Source organism: Thalassophryne amazonica, chromosome 14 (genome assembly GCF_902500255.1).
Source record: "Thalassophryne amazonica chromosome 14, fThaAma1.1, whole genome shotgun sequence".
In the NCBI taxonomy this organism is placed as follows: domain Eukaryota; kingdom Metazoa; phylum Chordata; class Actinopteri; order Batrachoidiformes; family Batrachoididae; genus Thalassophryne; species Thalassophryne amazonica.
This window is the reverse complement of record NC_047116.1, coordinates 70,125,460-70,133,204: the sequence shown is the minus strand read 5'-3', so window position 1 is coordinate 70,133,204 and position 7,745 is coordinate 70,125,460.

Sequence of the window (7,745 nt, the reverse complement as noted above, 5' to 3'; positions counted from 1 at the left end):
CGGTGACTTCTAATTTTGGATGGAACAGCAATACAGAGGCAGATGATATGGGAATCAATACAATGCCTTGCAATAACTCTGTCAACTTAAGTGCAATTCCACCTTGGTTCTTCTGCTCACCTAAAATTAACCTGGAGACAAAAAACATAGCTACGACAACCTTTTCTGTTCAACAGTATTTAGATATATGATGATGCAATACAGATATACACAGATGCATCCAAAGACCCATCAGGTAAAACAGGGGTGGCTGTATACATTCCAAAACATATTTCAATTCAGAAAAGGACTCAGATCACCTTTCAATATTCTCTGCAGAAATCATGGCCATTATTACAGTGCTACAGTAGCTAGAAGAAGTTAAGCCATATAAACCTGTGATTTGTACAGATTCTATGTCCTCTTTGATGAGCATCGAGACAGGGAATTGTGCATGTAGACAGGATCTTCTAGATGAAGTTTTTCAGTTGAATTTTAGATTGACTCAGTTAAATCTGACTTTACATTTCACTGGGGTTCCAGCTCATACTGGCATTGCGGGCAATGAGAAGGCAGACAAGTTGGCAAAACAGCAGCAGAGCAAGTAGAGGTACCGGTCCCACTTGGTAAGTCAGAATTCAAATCAGTTATCAAAGACGGTACTCAGAAACTTTGGCAAGACAAATGGGATAAGGGGGAGAAGGGCAGGCATCTATACAGTATTCAACCAATGGTAGCAGTTAAAAAATTCAGTTCATGCGCCAGGAGGACACCTGGTCCACCAGGTTAAGAATAAGACACACAGCACTGAACAGCGGTCTTATAATAGGGACGCATGCGACGGGGATGTGTCCATACTGCAGAGAGGCAGAAACAGTAGAGCATGTACTCCTGACATGTTGCCAGTACTCTGCAGAGAGAGAGAGGAAGAGCGTAACAAAGAACTCTGTTTCATTGAGCAACTTACTTAGTTTACCTGGTTCACAGTTCACAGCCAAAGCAGTTACAGATTTTCTGAAGAAAACTCAAATTGCGAGGAGACTAGTTTTTTTTTTTTTGTTTTTTTTTAATTTAGTCGTTCATTGACATCCCAAAGTGATCACACCTCAGTCCAGTAGATGGCGGCAATGCACTAAGATTGCAAGCTGTCATTAAACGTCACAGAAGAAGAATAAGAATCCAACGAAGAAGAAGTTTCCTGTTGTCGGCTGAGGCTAAAGCTAGTCAGCTGCACACGCTGGAAACTCTTTTCTGAACAGATCAAACTTCACTCTGTGATCCTTGAATATGTTTTTTGAAAGGCTCCAGAAGCACAAAGGTCGGCAGTAAACCGGAAGAAGAAGAAAAGGCGAAGTTATCGCGAAAAGGTGGAACAGCTGAGAAGGTTGTTGAAACAGCGGCTAACTGCTAATGCCGAGATATTTAAGTTGGTAGAAACAAACAGATCGCAGAGCAGCAAGAAGAAACGAGTGGATATAAGAAAGGAAGAAACTAGTCAACATGCTGGATGCTGTTTTTCAAGCCTGAAGTTCGCTGATCCAGAGCAGGTTTGTCCACTAAACTTTATTTCAGACCAACTCCACCGCATCCAAATGATAGCTGTTAGTTTGTGTTGGAGTTCTTATTATAGACTGAACACCAAATATCAGCAAAGATAAATAAGACAAACTGTGCTTTATGATGATAAATGGACAGTTCAGCTTGATGATGGACTGATGAAGCCGATCAATCGATACAGTTATTCCTCCTTTTTTAACACACAAAAATGGAACTATGCGCACAAAATAAAATCTGAAGCTCATGAATCAACATCATGACTCCAAACTGCTGAACTCTCAGCGCACTGTTCCCCACGCTGCTTTGTAATAAAAATAACCATATTAGAAGAAAATAAAATTGAAGATCTATACAGATAAGATGACTTTAAAAACCTCTTGAAAACTGAGGGTGAATTATGGTTCCTGATAGTGTTGATAATATCACACATGCAAATGATTTATTGCACATTCTCATAGTGGAAGAGTTCTTCGACGTGAGCAGCTGCAGACATGTTACTATTGGACATTTGAGGAGCATAAAAAGGAGGATTGATGAGACGGAGGGGGCAGCTGTTACGTTAATGAGTGTCAGAGGGAGGGGTTATAGAGTCTAATGGATAATTTTGAGGCTACATCGCCCACCGCTAGGCTACATGACATCATCAGGTGTCTTTGCTGTTGATCGGTGTGAGCAGTAGATGTGATTGGCTGCTGCATTTTATTGTAGGTTTTTTTTCTGAGCGTTTTGGCTATTTTTTCCTGATTGTGAATGTTTTTATTACTGAATGTGCTGTTCATTGTACAGACGGTTGCCCAGTTCCAGATCACCTTTTTTAAAGTCCTGCTATATGGAGCCATAATGCAACTGAATGTCTTTTATTGGGTATTGTTGTATTGGGTATTTGGATGTTATCTAGCTGAAGAAGTTTGGATGGGGTAGCCCTTCTACTTAAAGTGTGAAGACACCGGATTTTTTGATTCCTTTGCTGATCACAAAGATGGCTGGATCCGGTTGAGCTTGTGGTCGTTTGTAGACAAAACATGTCTTTCCATTGATACCAAGTATTAGCTTATTCATGCTGATTACGAGAAACGGCGGCGCAAATAGTACAGCAGTGATCCGGAACTGGGCAAGTGACTGCACTGTACATACGACTACACTGTACTCGTATGTACATCTATCTCTGCCAGATCTATGGGACTGTTAAGCTCTGACATGATGAATCACGTGATAAATCTGTTTCCGGGTCCAAACATAACACTTATGGTTATGTAAATTGGTGAGATTCATTTCATAAATGGTCGGAACAGCCGCCACAGCATCAGCAATCAAAACAAACAGGCTTGGGTAGGGGGCCTACCTGATCAGTTGTAGCCACTTCTGTTTCTGTTCGTCATCGGTTGGGAATCTATAAAACGGCAGCTCCGGTAATGTTTCCGACCAGTTCGCCCTATTGAGATATCTCATAATTCCTTTCACGCCAGAGAGAGTCACTGCAGGCAAAACAGCATAGAGAGTCCAGATGATGACAATTGCAAATGAACATTATCCTACCAAAATGTAATTTTTTTTTATGCTTTTCATCACGTTAATAAGAGACTGCATGCATGAGACCCTGAAAACTTGCTAAAACAAATATACCAAATAATCCGTGTCTGCTACGTTTAATCTGCATGTAATTTAATAAACGCAAAACAAATTTCAGACATTTTATATATTACTCTGGAACAAATCGGACAAACAGTGTTGTAAGCTTAACAGAGTTGTAGTCTTACACACCTCTCTGCAGCTTCTCTCCCCCTGCCATCCCCCCAATACCCCATCCCCGTAGAGACGGTGCCTGCTCCCAGGCCACCAACAACCAGTAAAAATCTATTTAAGCATAGTAAGTCCCTTCGGCTGCTCCCTTGTTTGCACTCGGGGTCGCCACAGCAAATCCAAGGTGGATCTGCATGTTGATTTGGCACAGGTTTTATGCCAGATGCCCTTCCTGACGCAACTCCACATTACATGGAGAAATGTGGCAGGGGTGGGATTTGAACCCAGAACCTTCCGAACTGAAACCAAGCGCATTAACCACTTGGCCACCACCCCTGCTAAAAATTCAAAAAGAAAAAATAATATAGCACCTTCAGCTGCACCACAGACTAAAACAGTTAAATGTGGTTTATTAAACATTAGGTCTCTCTCTTCTAAGTCCCTGTTAGTAAATGATATAATAATTGATCAACATATTGATTTATTCTGCCTTACAGAAACCTGGTTATAGCAGGATGAATATGTTAGTTTAAATGAGTCAACATGCCCGAGTCACACTAACTGTCAGAATGCTCGTAGCAGGAGCCGAGGGGGAGGATTAGCTGCAATCTTCCACTCCAGCTTATTAATTAATCAAAAACCCAGACAGAGCTTTAATTCATTTGAAAGCTTGACTCTTAGTCTTGTCCATCCAAATTGGAAGTCCCAAAAACCAGTTTTATTTGTTGTTATCTATCGTGCACCTGGTCGTTACTGTGAGTTTCTCTGTGAATTTTCAGACCTTTTGTCTGACTTAGTGCTTAGCTCAGATAAGATAATTATAGTGGGCGATTTTAACATCCACATAGATGCTGAGAATGACAGCCTCAACACTGCATTTAATCTATTATTAGACTCAGTTGGCTTCGCTCAAAATGTAAATGAGTCCACTCACCACTTTAACCATACTTTAGATCTTGTTCTGACTTATGGTATGGAAATTCAAGACTTAACAGTATTCTCTGAAAACCCCCTTCTGTCTGATCATTTCTTAATAACATTTACATTTACTTTAATGGACTACCCAGCAGTGGGGAATAAGTTTCATTACAGTAGTGATGGCAGTTTCAAAGCCTCATGAACCAATGAGCCACTGCAACACAACTGGCTGAAAATCAACACTGCTTCAACGCGTTTGAACAGTTTGAAGGGTGACATCTGCTGGATTGCTTTGAGAATTACCTTGAGTGCCCTGAGAAATGTTGCATTAATTCATGACTGATGTGGTTTGTTCTTGAAAAATAATAATAATAAAAACAGTCATATGTATTATTGTGTCTTTGTTAATGTAATAAATAGTCCCTACAGATGCACACATAATGGTTATGAAAGCCTTTATTGTAGACTATATGTAGTCTACATATAGTTCCTCAAACTATATTTGGATAAAATGTACAAAAAGTGAGAAAGACGTGCTTCGGCAGCTGGTGCTTATGTTACTGTAATTAGTAAATTAGAATACAGGGGATAGGAGACGGTGATTGTGCAACTTTTAACAATTTTTATTCAAAAAAAGAATAATTTCAACGGTGCTGGACTTTAATCGGCTCCTCTTCTGCCTCACCACCTCTCCAGCTTTGGAGAAGACCCGCTCACAAGGCACTGATGTTGCTGGCATCGACAAATATTTTTTTGCCATTCTCTGTAAATTGGGATAGACTGACTCGTGTCACCCAGTATTTGAGCCGGTCTTCTCCTCTGGAGGTAGGCATATGTTGGGTCAAACCTTTGTAGTAAAGCCCTGAAGGTTTTGCTCTCCACTGTTTTGAATGGTTGTGCATCTTCCACAACATAGTCCACCAGTGCCTCATCCAAGTCAGATTGTCTGCCTTTAATGGAAATACAGTATGACATGCTGAGCTATTTTTACGAGTATGTTTTAATCTTACATAAAGAGTAAAATACAGCTTACATGGCCTGATTCCTGCTCTAGGAGCAGCAACAGAAGCAGCAGCCATTGACGTCTCAGGATGTTTGGACCTCAGGTGTCGCAGCATTAAAGACGTATGGTTACTGTACCTCAGCTCTTGAGCATAAATGAAGCACTTGACCTTTTTGGGGCTTATTAGATCAAAGTGCTCCCAAGCAATGGATCGTGCCCTTTTTGGAACTGGTGCTCCATGTCCCTTCCTCACCACTACTCACTCTCTCACACACACTCACCTTTCTCACACCTTTCACTTCAACAGAATCACAGCTCTTCAGTCACTCAGCTCAGTCTCTGATCTACCTATAATATATAGTCTAACCTGTGTTGATGTACTTTGTGAATAAATGTTGTATACGAATGGATGCCTGTTGTGTATGGTGTGTGTCTGTCTATGTTAGATCCTATGTGTATGTAGCTAACTATACTAAATGAACTCTAAACTAGACCTAAATATAAACTATTGCTTTCCTTGGCTCCAGTTCACGTGGTGATTGGCAATAACAGTGTCGCTAGCAATCTCCTCCTCTCAAAAACCCACAGTTTGAGCTGCAATTCAGATCTCATTTAAATACTCGGCAGATCGTATTGAAACACCCAGATTATTCGAATTTTCCACGAAGCTCGACACGTGGTGTGAGGTAACGAGGCCTCGCTCGCAGTGGTCATGTGATGGGGGCGTGCTCGAAACGCTGCTCACTGACACTTCTGGTTCAAAAAGCTTGATGCAGTGTCGAGCAGACTGACTTGAGCTTAATATCACTACATTACAGTAGAAGTCTTTTTGAAAGCGCTGTAACTAGGTTTAAGGATATGATTCCTTCTTTGTTATGTTCTCCAATGCCATATACCAACACAGTGCAGAGTAGCTACCTAAACTCTGTGAGTGAGATAGATTATCTCGTCAATAGTTTTATATCCTCATTGAAGACAACTTTGGATGCTGTAGCTCCTCTGAAAAAGAGAGCCTTAAATCAGAAGTGCCTGACTCCGTGGTATAACCCGTAAAGCAGATAACCCGTAAGTTGGAGAGGAAATGGCGTCTCACTAATTTAGAAGATCTTCACTTAGCCTGGAAAAAGAGTCTGTTGCTCTATAAAAAAGCCCTCTGTAAAGCTAGGACATCTTGCTACTCATCACTAATTTAAGAAAATAAGAACAACCCCAAGTTTCTTTTCAGCACTGTAGCCAGGCTGACAAAGAGTCAGAGCGCTATTGAGCCGAGTATTCCTTTAACTTTAACTAGTAATGACTTCATGACTTTCTTTGCTAATAAAATTTTAACTATTAGAGAAAAAATTACTCATAACCATCCCAAAGACATATCGTTATCTTTGGCTGCTTTCAGTAATGCTGGTATTTGGTTAGACTCTTTCTCTCCGATTGTTATTTTCATTAGTTACTTCATCCAAACCATCAACATGTCTATTAGACCCCATTCCTACCAGGCTGCTCAAGGAAGCCCTACCATTAATTAATGCTTCGATCTTAAATATGATCAATCTATCTTTATTAGTTGGCTATGTACCACAGGCTTTTGAGGTGGCAGTAATTAAATCATTACTTAAAAAGCCATCACTTGACCCAGCTATCTTAGCTAATTATAGGCCAATCTCTAACCTTCCTTTTCTCTCAAAAATTCTTGAAAGGGTAGTTGTAAAACAGCTAACTGGTCATCTGCTGAGGAATGGTCTATTTGAAGAGTTTCAGTCAGGTTTTAGAATTCATCATAGTACAGAAACAGCATTAGTGAAGGTTACAAATGATCTTTTTATGGCCTCAGACAGTGGACTCATCTCTGTGCTTGTCCTGTTAGACCTCAGTGCTGCTTTTGATACTGTTGACCATGAAATTTTATTACAGAGATTAGAGCATGCCATAGGTATTAAAGGCACTGCGCTGCGGTGGTTTGAATCATATTTATCTAATAGATTACAATTTGTTCATGTAAATGGGGAGTCTTCTTCACAGACTAAGGTTAATTATGGAGTTCCACAAGGTTCTGTGCTTGGACCAATTTTATTCACTTTATACATGCTTCCCTTAGGCAGTATTATTAGAAAGCATTGCTTAAATTTTCATTGTTACGCAGATGATACCCAGCTTTATCTATCCATGAAGCCAGAGGACACACACCAATTAGTTAAACTGCAGGAATGTCTTACAGACATAAAGACATGGATGACCTCTAATTTCCTGCTTTTAAATTCAGATAAAACTGAAGTTATTGTACGTGGCCCCACAAATCTTAGAAACATGGTGTCTGACCACATCCTTACTCTGGATGGCATTACCCTGACCTCTAGTAATACTGTGAGAAATCTTGGAGTCATTTTTGATCAGGATATGCCATTCAATGCGCATATTAAGCAAATATGTAGGACTGCTTTTTTGCATTTGCGCAGTATCTCTAAAATTAGAAAGGTCTTGTCTCAGAGTGATGCTGAAAAACTAATTCATGCATTTATTTCCTCTAGGCTGGACTATTGTAATTCATTATTAT